General features: G+C 40.2%; 1 protein-coding gene across 9 annotated transcripts in view; it reads right to left on the bottom strand.

Moving 5' to 3' along the window:
• Window positions 1-14,384, bottom strand: part of PALM2AKAP2 (PALM2 and AKAP2 fusion) — a 448,663-nt gene that overhangs the window by 119,466 nt on the left and 314,813 nt on the right. The window lies entirely within an intron of this gene.

Raw genomic sequence — 14,384 nt, 5'->3', positions numbered from 1 at the left:
CCATTCATCTGTTGATGGACATCTTGGCTCTTTCCACAGTTTGGCTATTGTGGACATTGCTGCTATAAACATCGGGGTGCACGTACCCTTTCGGGTCCCTACTTTTGTATCTTTGGGGTAAATACCCAGGAGTGCAATTGCTGGATCATATGGTAGCTCTATTTTCAACTTTTTGAGGAACCTCCATACTGTTTTCCAGAGTGGCTGCACCAGCTTGCATTCCCACCAACAGTGTAGGAGGGTTCCCCTTTCTCCGCATCCCCGCCAACATCTGTCATTTCCTGACTTGTTAATTTTAGCCATTCTGACTGGTGTGAGGTGGTATCTCATTGAGGTTTTGATTTGGATTTCCCTGATGCCGAGTGATGTTGAGCACTTTTTCATGTATCTGTTGGCCGTTTGGATGTCTCATAGAACCTACCTTTTAGATTCTCAGCAGGTGTTAGCTACTTATGATTTATCTGTGCCTGTCTATGCTCCGTAATTTCTCGATGTTTGATCCCAAGAACCAGAGTGGTCTTAGATTGGTTCAGCTCTTCACTAACTCCTTCTCCTAGAGGATCATAACTATTTTCTTGATGTTAAATTTTAATTAAAATATTTGGGGGCACCCGAGTAGCTCAGTTGATTTCAACTCAGGTCATGATCTCAGGGTCTTGAGACTGAGCCCTGCATCAGGCTCCACGCTCAGCTGGGAGTTGGCTTGAGATTCTCTCTCTCCCTCTCCCTCTGCCCCTCTCCCCTCCCTCTCTAATAAGTAAGTAAGCAAGTAAGTAAGTAAGTAAGTAAGTAAATAAATAAATAAAATATTTTCCCAATTATAAAAGAAATGGGTCCTCATTGTATGGAAAGCACTAAACTGTGGGCTCTGGAATGTTACAGACTTCCGACTGAATCCTAACTCCACTCTTACAGATGCTGTGACCTTGGGAAAGTCACTTAACTCCTCAGAGCATGGATTTCTGCATCTGTAGCACTGGCGGGACCAGGAGGGTACCTGCCTCACACCTGCCTCACAATGTAGCTGTGAGTGTTAAATGAAATGACGCAGGTTAAGTAACATAGTGCCTGGCCCTAGTGCATGCTGGGAAAGAAGGGGAGGACAAATCAGGAAGGGAAGAAAGAAGCAAAGAAGGAAGGGAGAGAGGGAAGGAGGGAAGGAGAAAGGAAGGGAGAGAGGGAGGGAGGGAGAGAGAGAGGGAAGAAGGAGAGAGGGAAAGGGAGGGAAGAAGGGTGAGAAGATAAGAGAAACAGGAAGGTGGGTCAACACTATCACAGGATAAGAAAAGCCTGATGAAGTCCACATGAAGGAAAAAGGTTTATTTTAATCAACTGTCAAATACAATGAAAAATGCTTAGAAACAGGATGCATTTTTTCTTTCAAAAAGAAAAAGATTCTCTGCCTCTTTTGCAATGCCATTTCTCTCTCTCTCTCTTTTTTTTTTTTTTTTTAAAGATTTTGTTTATTTATTTGAGAGAGAGAGCACATGAGGGGGGGGAGGGTCAGAGGGAGAAGCAGACTCCCTGCCGAGCAGGGAGCCCGACGCGGGACTCGATCCAGGGACTCCAGGATCATGACCTGAGCCGAAGGCAGTCGCTTAACCAACTGAGCCACCCAGGCGCCCCGCAATGCCATTTCTCTTAAGAGGGATTTTCCTTTGTCACTCATGGGATAAACTTAATATAAACTTGGAAATTTTTTTCATATTTGGGTTTTGTTCATACTTCCTTTGCAAGAACGAACATATTTAAAACACATCAAGAATAATAAAAATAATGGCTCTTAGTGGATGAATGTTTGTCTATTTCTCAACCTTCAATAAGCTTTGATAGTCAAAATTTCCAGAGGATTTAGTGACATTAATTTGAAAAATCACGCTTAACATTTGAATCTGTTTAAATATGGTACACCTCATATAAAAGCATGCAACACAACATTCGATAAATCAGTTTTTTACCTAAAAGCTAACAAATGCTGTGTAACAGAGAAGTGCAGGTATCTTAGGAAACACTAAATGAAGAAACTGCCCTAAGCTCAGGCATGGTGGGGATAGTGGTCTCCTAATAAATATTGCAGGACATCTATATGCTGAATTTCTCCAGATTCCATGGAAGGTCTATTTATTCACTGTGGGCCAAGCTTCCCTTATTTACTGAAGAGGCAGTTCTGTTTTATCATATTCATGAATCACCACAGTAGAAAGATAACGAAAATGTAATCAGAATATAGATAGGATGAGGACCCAAGGGCAAGTCTGAAAAACAACCAGATCTCAGGCATGAAATCTAATCTTATCCCACCAGGTAGACTCCAGCTTTGTATTGAAGAACAAATGCAAACAGAACTACATAAAAGCTCCCTTATTGATCAGGGGCTGTGAGAACCACTTTATACATTTGCATACAAGCCTTGTCATTCTGTTCTACCAAGCAAAGCAGTGTGACATAGTCATTAAGAGCAAGGGCGGCCTGGTTAGATCTGGGCTCTGAGACTCCTTGGCTGTGTCCTTGGACAAGTTACTTAGTCTCTCAGTACCTTTTCTTCCTCTGTAAATTATTCATAGTACCTCTCTCACAGGGTTGTGGTAAAAAGCAAATAATATAATCCCCTAAGCATCCAGGGCCCTGATCCATGAACGACACATGGAAAGTTCTCAATAAATTAGAATAAAGAAATACTCTTTAAGAAATATCACTATCAATATTATGCATATTATTCTCATTATTCATTTTTCTAAACTGAACTAGACTAGAAATTCATCATGTTAGAGATGAAAACTTAGTGGTCTATGAGTATTTGGAGAGCATGATGACCGATTCAAGATTCAATACCCTACCCGCTTAGCCCAGTTCCCTTTGGGAGAGGGAGTGGGGATTCCTTTTCAGAAACAGACATAAGTGTGCTGAGCTAAAATAAATGTCATATCTCCATTGGCTCATTGCTAAAGAAGCAATTGTTGCAATAACAATAGGCTCAGGCTCGAGTTACATCAAAACAGCCTTGCTCTTGGGATGGAAGCCTGTTGGTATTTTGCCATCTGTTCTCCTAGCCAATCAATCACCTTGTCTGAGTATGTTTTCTCTCTTTACATCCAACTTACACATATGTCATGATTTTCACTACATTAACCACAAGTTTGCACTCCAACAGAAGAAAGCAAGGAGGAAGGCCACTGGGAGATGGGTAGAAGAAAGAGATGGAAGGGAAGGCATTTGCTAATTTACCTAAAGGAACATTAGATGCTCACTTAAACAATCTTAAATACTTGTATAATGAAGCAAGATGTTTCTGCCTATGAATCTGACAGATATTCCTGAGAATGACACTCAGGATTTATGAGACCTCCGTGATGCCCAACTTGTTTCAGAAGGACAAGGCCTATTGTAAACGGCTACATGAATAATTTGTTTTTTAGGAATGACTTGTGACCGTTCTAAACGCTCCCAGATAGTCATGATAATTTATTAATAAATGAACTTGAGAGGCAAACCCCTGCTTAAGTGGGACCCGGATTGGCAGCTTTCCAAGAGCACCAAAGACCAGTGGCTTCTGCCAATGGGTTCTGCATTTGATTCCCTTACCTTAGTTCTATGGGAAGTCATAGACTTCGGTACTTGCCAATGAGCCCCTCATAAGAAGACAGGCTTATCTGCAAATGGGCTCTGACCTACATGGACAGAGACTATTTCTAGAGCTTTATCATCATTAGTTGCTCCCACTGCTGGAATGTTAGAAATGAACATAAGAGGAAATGCACTGGTGTATCCAGGAAATATTTGTGAATATATCAGAACTTTGGCTTGGAAGATCCAGGCCACTGTCATCTATTTTAGGAGGTGACCACTCAGAGAGAGGGAAATTTTACCAAGTAATAGAGTTGGTAAAAGTGCAAGAATATTTCATCAACATTTTAAAAACCGGGATGATGAAGCTATCTGCAGAAAATGAAATCAGGCCAACTGATTTCATTTAGAATGGGCTTCAGAAAAATCATAACATGCGCAGATTGAGGAAAATTTGTTGTGTGTGTTTTTTTTTTCATTCAGGAGAAACAAACAAACTGGGGACAGAGTTCCCTATAGTTTCATTTCACAGAGAAACCAATGAGGTACAGATCTTGACATGAGTCAGGTTTGGAAGCCTTTATTTCTAGAAAAAAAAGTCAGGAGAGGTCTGTTGATAGGCTATCAGTATATTTTGTGAACTGAAACTGTATATCTGTCTGATTTAAAGCTTCATATAACACATTGTAATCCCTGAATGAAGTCATAGTTAAAAAAAAAAAATCCCAGACCACAATAATCAAATGCATTAAGCAATTATCTTCACCTCCTTTGCAACACCCCCTCCTGACTAGGGCTGCCAGACTTAGCAAATTAAAATATAGGATGCCCAGTTAAATTTAAATTTTAGATAACCAATAAACAGTTTCTTAGTATGTCCCAGGCAATATTTGGGATACACTGATACTAAAAATCTATTCATCGCTTCTCTAAAATTCAAATTTAATTGAGTGTCCAGTATTTTATCTGGCAAAGCTACTCCTGCCCCATCCTGAGAGCACCCCTGCTTTAGCTAATAGTAAAACTAATCTGCATTCATTAATACTCAGATCGAGAGGTTAAGCGGTGTCTTTCTACCGGGTTCAAATTCTCACTCTGAGATCTTTGATAAGTTACCTAACTTGACTGTGCCCCAGTAGCCACATCTGTAAAATGGGATTAGTCAGAGTCTCTCCCTCTCAGGGTCAATTTGAGGATTCTACAAGATGGGACCCGGAATGGCCTCACGAAGAACTGAGCTCATAGCAAATGCTCGATCCATATTAGCTATTATTGTTGACAAGGGAAAATGATGAAGAAATAAAATGGCAAAGAAGGACCTGGGTCTTTCCTTTGCCAGGAATATCCCTTATCTATACATAGATAACGGAGAGCTGTCGATGGCTATGATTTCATTTATTTGACTTTCGTTTTATTGGATAAATAGGGAGTAACACATAGGAATGATAATAACCAATTTGATGCAGCTTCTTACAGTCTACAGCATGGCCTTTCACATCCATTACCTGGTAACGATGCAAAATGTATATTTAAAAAAAAAAAAAAAAAAAAAATTCAAGACCGTGATTCTCCAACAGGGACTACTGTGAAAAGGTAACAGTAGGGTCTTGGTATACCTCCCACCCTCTCAGAGATCCACTACTCTACATAGCTTAAAGGATTAAAACAATCTATGATAAAAATATCTCCTTTGGCAAGGAAGCAAATTGAGAGCAATCTTTATGTATGGACACAATGTGGAAATGACTTCTGCCACACACCCCCCAAACAATCCTCGGTGTCGTCATCGTCAAATACAAAGGGCAAGTGGTTCCGCACAGCTGGAACAAAAGACCCTCAGCAGAATGGCTTTTTAAAAGCCACGTCCACAGAAAGCTGTAACCTGTGGCCTCTATTCATCACCGGAAGATTCTAAATGCTTTCCCCCTTTTGTAACGGAGAACATCTGCCCTTCCAGAACAATCTCTCTCCCAGCGGTAAATTTTACATATAGAGAAGCAACATCCTTTTTTAAAAAATGTTGCTTTCCCACGTCCTTGAGTAGGAAACGTGCCCTTGTTAAATGGTTTTACAGCCAGAATCTCCAACCTGCCTAAATGGTACCCATCTTGTTTCTCAGCTAAGCACAAGTGAGAAATACTGCATATGTTGTTAAATTAATTAAACAAAGAGGCCATTAGACTGAGGTGGTTCCATTGCCATGTAAGAAAACCAAAATCTAAGCCTGTAAATGCTTCAAGGTTATAAAATCAAAACACTAAGGACAACCAATCACAAGAGCCAACTAGGCTTTAAGCTGTAAGCAATCAATAGTTTCTTTGCTTTGCTTTTGCCTTTTCTCCATACAAATCTCTCCCTGAGTTCCCATCTTTGGAGCCTTGCTAACCACTTTTGATCTAGTGCTGCCCAATTTGAATTGATCTTTGCTCAAATAAACTTAAAATGTTTAATAGGTCTCAGTTTATCTTTTAATAATGTAAATAAGAACAAGGCTTCTTTCTGAAAAAAAAAAATTCTGCTGTGTTAGAATTTTCTGGGCTCCTTTTTGCAAATACGTTAAGTTTTTAGTACCTCTATTCAGAACAAGAGGGCAAGGTACAGACGGCATTTGGGATTTGGTTGGTGTACATATCTGATTAAAATGGCTCTTTTTTGCAAATACTTAAGTTTTTAGTATCTTTATATAGAACAAGAGGGCAAGGTACAGATGGTGTTTGGGATTTAGTTGGTGTACATATCTGATTAAAATGACAGACAAGTCACATGCTTTCTACTCAGAAGATAGTTCTTTAACACAGATTGATAGAGTTCCAACACGACTGATGTAGTTTTGAACAGTCATCAAATAAACAAAATTCAAGAAAACAATGCGTAGCCCAACAGGTGCAATTTCTGGCTCCCAGCAATGCACCCAGCTGAATAAAGCCAAGACACTTCCAGGATGTTGGCACTGGGTAGTTTACGCCACAGAAGAAAGAAAGCCCTGTCACGAGCAAATTCATTTAAAATCTAGCATTAAGCACCTTCCTAGTGCCTTTATTTGCAGCACTACTCTTAAACGTCTGTAAAGTGATCGTCTTTCTAGCTTGCCTTGTCCACAGGATAGGAAAATGCTAGGTTGGGGCTTAGCCATTTTACTGGCTTTTTAAGATTAACGGGATGTACTTAAATTCCCTTTGAGAAGACAAGGAAATATTATGATGTATAAAAGGTAACACTGAGGTGGTTGCCGGGAGCTGGAGAGTGGGGAATTTGTATTTAATGGATACATTAGTGGAAAAAGTTCTGGAGGTGGAGGAGGGTAGGGATGGTTACAGAGCAGCATGAATGACGTAATGCTACAGAACGGCACTTACAAATGGTTAAAGGGGTAAATTTTGTTATGTATGTTTTACCACAATAAAAAATTGATATGCTAATAAAGATCATCAATTATTTTTAAAAGCTGAGATGTGAGGGGAAAATAAGCAGACAGAAAAGCGAGGAAGAAAAGAAAGGAAAAGAGGTGGAAAGAAAAGAGTCTGATGAGCCCGCACCCCTACCCAGGGCAGTGGTGTAGCTGATGGCAGTGATACTAAAGAGGAAAAAATGAGTTGAGCCCCTCCCCCTGTCCCCTAACTATACTCCCACCCCCAGTCAGGAAGAGGGTCCCTCACTCGGAAAACGTTGACTGAGCCCTTGAATGAGAGGGGGCCTTGAGCGGTGGAGAATTTATTAAGAGAGCCCACCCTTCAGTGAATAAAGGCAATCAAGCCATTAAAAACTTAGCTGCATACAAATGGTCCATAAGCACATGGAAAGATACTCAGCATCATTACCCCTGGGGAAATGCAAACCAAAACCAAGGTGAAATACCACCTTGACACCAACTAGAATGACTACAGTCAAAACACAGACAAAAGCAAGTGGTGACTAGGATGTGGAAAAAGTAGACCCCTTATCCATGGCTGGGGTGAGTGTAAAATGGTGCAGCCACTTGGGAAAACAACCCGACAGTTCCTCACAAAGTTAAAAATACATTTACCATAGGACCCAGAAATTCCACTCCCAGGTGCATAGCCACAACACATGAAAACTTACGTCCACGCAAAGACTTGCATGTGAATATTCATAGGAGCATGATTCATAATAGGCAGAAATTGGAAACAGGCACAAAGTCCATCAGCTTGTGAAAGGGCTAAGAAACAGCAAAACACTGGCATACCCACTCAAAGGAATACTATTTAGTGCTAAAGGAAATGAACTACTGGTTGAGGATACAACGTGGATGAATCTCAAAAACACCATGCTAGGGATTGAGCCCCATGTCGGGCTTCCTCCTCGGCGGGGAGACTGCTTCTCCCTCTCCTACTCCCCCTGCTTGTACTCTCTCTCTTTCTGTCTCTCTCTGTCAAATAAATAAATAAAATCTTTTTTTTTTAAGATTTTATTTATTCATTTGAGAGACAGAGACAGTGAGAGAGAGAGCACATGAGCAGGGAGAGAGGCAGAGGGAGAGGGAGAAACAGGCTCCCCGCCGAGCAGGGAGCCTGATGCGGGGCTTGATTCCAGGACCCTGGGATCATGACCTGAGCCGAAGGCAGACGCTTAACCATCTGAGCCACCCAGGCACCCCTAAATAAATAAAATCTTAAAAAAAAAAAAACATACTAAGTGAAAAAAAAAAAACATACACAAAAGACTGCATGTTATATGATTCCATTTATATGAAATGTCCAAAACAGGTAAATTTATAGAGACAGAAAATATGCAAGTGTTTGCTTGGGATTGTGGTGGGAATGGAGATTATCTCTCATAGGGCGTGAGGGATCCTACGGAAGTGATGAAATGTTATGAAATTGGATAATGGTGATGGTTGGTGAATTTAAAAATTGTTAAATTAGGGACACTTAGGTGGCTCAGTCGGTTAAGCATCTGACTCTTGGTTTCAGCTCACGTCATGATCTCAGGGTCCTGAGATAGAGCCCTATGTTGGGCTCCACACTCAGTGGGGATTCTGCTTGAGATTTTCTCTTTCCCTCTCCCTCTGCCCCCTCCCCCCACCCATGCATGAACACGTGCGTGTGTATGCTCCTTCTCTCTAAAATAAATAAAATATTTTTTAAAAAATTATGAAATCATACACTTAACTGTGTGAATTTTGTGGTATGTAAATTATATACCTCAATTAAGTTGTGTTTAAAAAAAAAGAATGGTAAATCTGAACCGTAATTTAGAGGCTCTAGCAAGTGAAAAACAAACAAAACCCTGAGGAAAGTGGCACATGAGGGGAAAGCAAGAAAGGAGCCTGAAGAGAAAGACCCTGAGGTGAGAATATGAGGACTAAGTTTGGGGAAGGCCAGCCGTCCAGCCTGATCAGTCTAGATAAAGACTGGTCTTCATTTGTTCATTGGTACATTTGTTCATTCAACAAATACTGACAGGTGCACACGATGTGCTGGACACTCTGCCAGGTGCTGGGGATGCATGCCCTATGGAATTACATTCCAGGAGGGGAGACCGGATGTTATGCATGAACATCTGTGGCTATTTATGTGACTGGCTAGGAGAAGTATTAGGTTCAGTGAAAGCATGTGACCAAGACTGGTCAGAAAGTAGTGCTGTTTGTGGAGATAATATTTGAACCAAAGACTGGAATATAAAGAGAAGTTAACCATGTTAGGAAAGGGAGGGAGGGAGAGGAGGAAGACCAAGGAAGCCATGAATAAAAGCCATGGGGTTTTAAATAGCAGAGCACTTGCCGGAGTTTGGTTTGGGTGCTCAGGGCAATGGGAAGGACAGCAGGGCTTGAGTGGAAGGATGGTATCAGGTTGGCCTTTTGAAAGGATCACTGTGGCTACAAATAGGCTGGGTGGAGAGGGCAAGGATGGGTACAGAAAGAGACATGGTGGAAGACAGGCTAGAAATGAAATTGCAATTAAGGTAAGGAAATCTGGAAAGCCAGAAGGAGACACCTGAGCCTTGGTCAGTGTTCAAAAGGAAAGGAATGGAATCAAAGAGTTTTGAATAGGGAAGTCCTTTCTCAGGCTAGTTGGAAACTGGAGAACCGGGAGCAGTGACAGGGCTCACGTGGCCACACCTGTGTTAGTTGTATGTGGATACAATGTTTTCCCAAACTGACCTCCATAGTCACCTGGAGCACTCCTTAAAAATGCTAATTCTCAAACCCAGATCTTCTGAATCTGAATTTTGAAAGAAGAAGCCTGGGAAGCTGTATTTTTACTGTTTTTTTTTTTTTTATACACTGGCTGCAGGTGATTCTGCGTCATGCAAGTTTTAGAAAATTCTGATCCATCACTTCTCTAAAAAAACAATGTCTAGACAAGCAGCAAAACCCAATAAGGTATAATATAGAAGCTATTCTGAAATCTGAGTGCCCTTTCCTTCTAGTGAATAGTGGTAAGTGTCCATCGATAGACAAATGGATAAAGAAGATGTGGCATCTATATGTGTATAATGGAATATTACTCAGCCATAAAAAAGGGATGAGATCTTGCCATTTGAGACAACATGGATGGACCTAGAAGGTGTTATGCTAAGTGAAATAAGTCAGAGAAAGACAAAAACCATATGATTTCACTTATGTGTAGAATCTAAAAAACAAAACAAATGAACAAATAAACAAAGCCAAAACAGACCCATAAATACAGAGAACACAGTGATAGTTGCCAGAGGGAAAAGGGTGGGAAGATGAGCAAAATGGGTGAAGGGGAGTGGGTGATACAGGCTTCCAGTTATGGAATGAATATCACAGGGATAATTTATAATGAACTTATCCATTCATCTATTCGATGGACACTTGGATATATTAGGATCACTTTTTTTTCCAAGTCTATTCATTTAAGCAATCTCTACATCTAATGTTGGGCTTTAACTCATGACCGTGAGATCAAGAGTCACATGCTCTTCCGACTGAGCCAGCCAGATGCCCCTACTCTGTTCACTTTTTAAAAGTTGTTTTTACCTGTTCTTGTTTCAAGAGAACCACTAACCTATTTCAGCCTGTATCTATTCCCTAGAACACAAGGATAGTTATACTTTAGGATAACTTCTACATTATATCTTACTCTGTTTTGCTGCTTGCCTAGACATTGATTAAAAAAAAAAGGCATGGATCAGTATTTTCTAAAACTTGCACGACCGTGAGAATCATCTGCAGCAGTGTGAAAAACAATAAAAATCAATACAGCATAAGGAATATAGTCAATGATATTATAATAGTGTTGTATGGTGACAGCTGGTAGCTACCCTTATGAGCAGAGCAAAAGATTGACTTGTCAAATCACTATGTTGTGCACCTGAAACTAATGTAACATCGTGTCAACTTCAATAAAAAAAAAAAAGTGAACATAGTATACTAAGAAAACAGTGATGGGTGTGTAGAGTACTGGTTTTCCACATCTATGGCATTGGCACTCATGAAAAGTCGGTACAATTCCTGGTAGATCTGAGTGTATTTGTTTCCTAGGGCTGCCGTAACAAATTCCTGCAAACTTGGTGGCTTAAAACAACAGAAATTTATTCTTTCTCAATTTTGGGGTCAGAAGTTTAAAATCAAGTATCGGCAGGGCTGCGCTCCCTCTGAAGGTTCTAGGGGAGACTCCTTCCCTGCCTCTTCCAGCTTCTGGTAGCTCCATGTGGTCTTGATTTGGGCCTGCACATATTCCAATCTCTGCGTCTGTCTGTTCACGTGGCCCTCTTTCCCAGGTGTGTTTCCTCTCCTTCTGTCCCTTGTAAGGACATCATTGGACTTAGGGCCCACTGGGTTAATCCAGGGTGATCTCATCCAGAGATTCTTAACTTAATCACACTGCAAAGGCCCTTTCTCTAGGAAGAGGTCATATTCACAAGTACCAGGGTACAGGACTTGGACGTCTCTTTTCGGCAAGGGGTCGGGGGGAGGAATGGGTTCACAATTCAACCTACTACTCCAAGTAATTTAAAATTGTTGAGCAGGCCCATATGATGCTCCTACCCACATTGGTATATTTAGAGGGTGTTTTTAATATAAATGCTCTTAGTTCAATGTTCCTCAGAATGAGAGATGTTTATTTATGAATGAATTTACTCCTCTGAGTCATGTATATTTTTAGAAGCATGACTCTGTCATTTCAAAATAAGACATGGTATTAAAAGGCTACATGTAGTAGACAAAACCACATTCAGACAATTGTGACATTGCAAAAATTATTTTGCACCATTTTCAGAAAGAAAATTTCTAAGCACTAAGATAGATATGTCTATTATAAGAAGAGCAATATGGAGGATACTAAACTATTTTAGTGATTTCTCCTGATATTCCCCTTGACAAGTGTCAATGAATTAAGTTTTTTTATTGTAATTAGAGTTTTAATAGAATAGTTTGTTTTCCCAGGGCAGAAGGCAAGGAATAGCTGATATTGCCAGGCTATATGAAGTAGCTATTAGAAACAGTAATAGCTGTACATACATAGATATATGATGAGGAGTCTGTAGTTAATTAATGAACATTGGGCACTTATAGTCACAGGAAAAAAAAATAGTACTTTAGGATAGGTATAAGGACAGGATAGATACATAAAGCAGTATGGGGTGGGAACCACAGTAATAAACAAAGGAAAAAAAATTAGTGATTGCTGCATAACTGGGAAAACCAAAGGAGAAGATCTAAACAGAAGCAGTTCCTTAAGTTATATCCACCAGAGGTTTCACAAATTCTTTAGTGAGTAGAGACTGGCATTAATAGAGGAACTTAATAGTATTTGTAGAAATTTATCGGTGTATTTAAATATACTTCTATTTTGGTTAACTTTTAAAAGTGTATGGTGTCCATTCCTCAGAGTGGGTTCAGTTCTTAAGAACTAAAAATCCTCTGTTAAACATTCCCAGCTATTCATTAAAAGAGAAGAGAAAGAGAGATCAAGAATGACATCTATCCATCGACAGATGAATGGATAAAGAAGATGTGGTATATATATATACAATGGAATATTAAGCAGCCATCAAAAGGAAGGAAATCTTGCCATTTGCAACCACGTGGATGGAACTGGAGGGTATTATGCTGAGCGAAATAAGTCAATCAGAGAAAGACATGTATCATATGACCTCACTGATATGAGGAATTCTTAATCTCAGGAAACAAACTGAGGGTTGCTGGAGTGGTGGGGGGTGGGAGGGATGGGGTGGCTGGGTGATAGACATTGGGGAGGGTGTGTGCTATGGTGAGTGCTGTGAAGTGTGCAAGACTGTTGAATCACAGACCTGTACCTCTGAAACAAATAATACAATATATGTTAAAAAAAAAAAAAAAAGAAGAAGAAGAAGAATGTAGCAGGAGGGGAAGAATGAAGGGGGGCAAATCGGAGGGGGAGACGAACCATGAGAGACGATGGACTCTGAAAAACAAACTGAGGGTTCTAGAGGGGAGGGGGGTGGGGGGATGGGTTAGCCTGGTGATGGGTATTGAGGAGGGCACGTTCTGCATGGAGCACTGGGTGTTATCCACAAACAATGAATCATGGAACACTACATCAAAAACTAATGATGTAAGGTATGGTGATTAACATAACAATAAAAAATTTTAAAAAAATGACATTTAAACTGGCTAGACCCAAATACAACTTTAGTCAAGATCCTGGTTCCAAGGATCAGCAGACTGATGAAGCAGCAACCTTATACAATGGGACTTGGACAAGACTTGCTTCTATCAGAATATGCCGTTTGCCTTTATAAAACAAACTCTAGCCTTTCTGATCATTTAAATGTCTGCACTGCATCTGCAACTATACTGGCAACACAGCTCAAAAACGAGTTCTTAAAAAGATGACAGATTTCAAAAGGGAGAATCTAAATCCATCAAGTTCATCTGCCTGTCTCTCTCTGTCCAAAGTGGCCATAGATGCAAACTTCCGTTTTTGCAATAATAGCCAGTGAAACACTAATATACCATCGAATCTTCATTATTGACTTGCAAATTCTGCTAAACATAATAACATATTTACAAGCAAATGAACTTTCAGTGCTGGATAGTTATTGTTTAGATTCGTTGACTTTTTTGACCGATCAGGCTACTATCCCTTCTTTCATTTAATTTCACTGTGGCTTTTTTGTTTGCTTTCTCTAACATTTGAAACATAGATAGCGCAAGTCCAGCCTTCACATTACAAAGGAAAGCTTGGATAAATTCATCCTGTATATTCTTTTGTACAACCTCTACTAATAAATCCAGGAGTGAAATATATCTAGGTATATCTCAACATAAAAAGGGACACTACTTGGGGCACCTGGGTGCCTCAGTCGGTGGAGCATATGACTTTTGATCTTGGGGTCGTGAGTTCAAGCCCCATGTGGGGTCTAGAGATGGCTTAGAAAAAAGGGGGGACGCTACTTTTTGCTTTTCAAAGAAAAATTCGTAAGTGGCATACTTAAATTCTAATCATTCAAGCAAAAATGTTAGAAAGCCCTCCTACTCCCAGCCTCTGTTAACTGAATCATAAACAGAATTTCAAGAAGGAAGAACCATTCCTTTGTGTCTAATCTATTAATAGAGAGGAAGTGGTTGAGTCTAATAAATTTTGCTATGGATTCCTTAATCTAGGCAATGATTATAAATTCATGCATTTAATTTGAACAGTGATAATTAGGTTGATTTCCAGATGACTCATTTGGCCACTGGTGTTCCAGCTGGAGTGGGTCACATGCTGCCTTCCCACTGAAATCACTGGAAATCTTGAGTTAAGATCAAGGCTCCTTTTGCCTCTCTGACCTTTCTTCACAATGCACAGTGGGGTCCCAGTTTCTGAGCTCGGAATGTTCAGATTTGCTCCACTGTGTCCATGGGG

Source organism: Phoca vitulina, unplaced genomic scaffold (assembly GCF_004348235.1).
Source record: "Phoca vitulina isolate PV1807 unplaced genomic scaffold, GSC_HSeal_1.0 scaffold21, whole genome shotgun sequence".
Lineage (NCBI taxonomy): Eukaryota > Metazoa > Chordata > Mammalia > Carnivora > Phocidae > Phoca > Phoca vitulina.
The sequence above is the reverse complement of the archived record's forward strand: the minus strand, read 5'-3'. Positions and strand labels throughout refer to the sequence as shown.